This window comes from Schistocerca gregaria, chromosome 3 (assembly GCF_023897955.1).
Source record: "Schistocerca gregaria isolate iqSchGreg1 chromosome 3, iqSchGreg1.2, whole genome shotgun sequence".
NCBI lineage: Eukaryota > Metazoa > Arthropoda > Insecta > Orthoptera > Acrididae > Schistocerca > Schistocerca gregaria.
Genome location: NC_064922.1, coordinates 334424811 through 334426169, shown reverse-complemented (window position 1 = coordinate 334426169; position 1359 = coordinate 334424811). Strand labels below are relative to the sequence as shown.

At 45.1% G+C, this 1359-nt stretch overlaps 1 pseudogene; it reads right to left on the bottom strand.

Annotated features, from left to right (window-relative positions):
* Positions 1 to 347: 347 nt before the first annotated feature.
* On the bottom strand, positions 348 to 465 carry LOC126357319 (5S ribosomal RNA; annotated as a pseudogene).
* Between the last annotated feature and the right edge of the window lie 894 nt (positions 466 to 1359).

The window sequence follows — 1359 nt, the reverse complement described above, 5'->3', positions numbered from 1 at the left end:
CCTGCAGCAGTTTTTTTTTTCATTTACTTTCAAGGAAGAAGTTTTTCTCTCAATGAATTGTTATTTTTCCCACAAATTAGAACATACTTCACACAACCTCTCCACCTTTACTTCTGGGGAAGCTTGTTGTTAAGTTCTTTTCGTAATCACTCCGTCTTCAGGCCACGAGTTGCCTACCGGGACCATCAGACCGTCGTGTAATCCTCCGAGGAGGATGCGGATAGGAGGGGCGTGTGGTCAGCACACCGCTCTCCCAGTCGCTATGATGGTATTCTTGACCGAAGCCGCTGCTATTCGATCGAGTAGCTCCTCAATTGGCATCACGAGGCTGAGTGCATCCCGAAAATTGGCAACAGCGCATGGCGGCCTGGATGGTCACCCTTCCAAGTGCCGATCACGCCCGACAGCGCTTAACTTCGGTGATCTCACGGAAACCGGTGTATCCACTGCGGCAAGGCTGTTGCCAAGTTCTTTACGTAATACATAATTATATTACGCAAATAACGAGTATGAAGTTGGCAAGAAAAGAAAAGGCAAGAATAGATTACAGAAGTGCGATGATTGTCCAACCTGGAGTTATTTGTTGCTGCTTTAATTCGTGAGCAAGAATGGCTATCACAGTCACAACGATACTCTATGTTTACAATCTTTTTACTGTTTCAGAAGCTATCGGTCCTGGTAATACTCTGTTTAATACTCTGGTGTGCAGAGCATTTAAAATTTTTTATTTGCAACTAGTCAAAATCACGTTATGTATAGGGTTATCGTCCTCGAATGAATATAGTGGAAACGAAGTCAGTAAAGAGATAAACTCGAATAAGATGAAGGAAGATGTGACTTATCCACTGGTATGCAGCCGATAGATCCGTCCCAGCTTTTTAATACTATTGAGCCTTACACAATGACTGGGTACTTGCACACAATTTCTGAAAATAACAGTACTTTGTTACCCACACATTAGTTCCAGGCTTAGAAATAATTAGGTACTGAAAACATATGCCAGTCACATGCCAGTTCAGATCTATATACTGCTATTACAAAAACGTCCCCTAGGTGGTGGCATGTATCAACACAATGATGATCCAACTTCGGAGTCAAATCATGAGAGCAGGCTCACAGCGGTGACACCTCTCTGTAAACACGACGTGGATGTCCCTCGCTCAGACTTGATATGACCACGAAAGTCGATGGACTTCCCCGACGGTCAAGACAGCGCATGTACACGTCGTAGTGACGTCACGGAGAAGTGTCACCGAGATGAATCTGGCGTCCCCTGTGTTCATCGCTCTGCGCACGATGTCTGGACGTCAATGCTATCCGGTGAGACACCACTTTGCCTAGCGGAGACCGTGTCGTTAA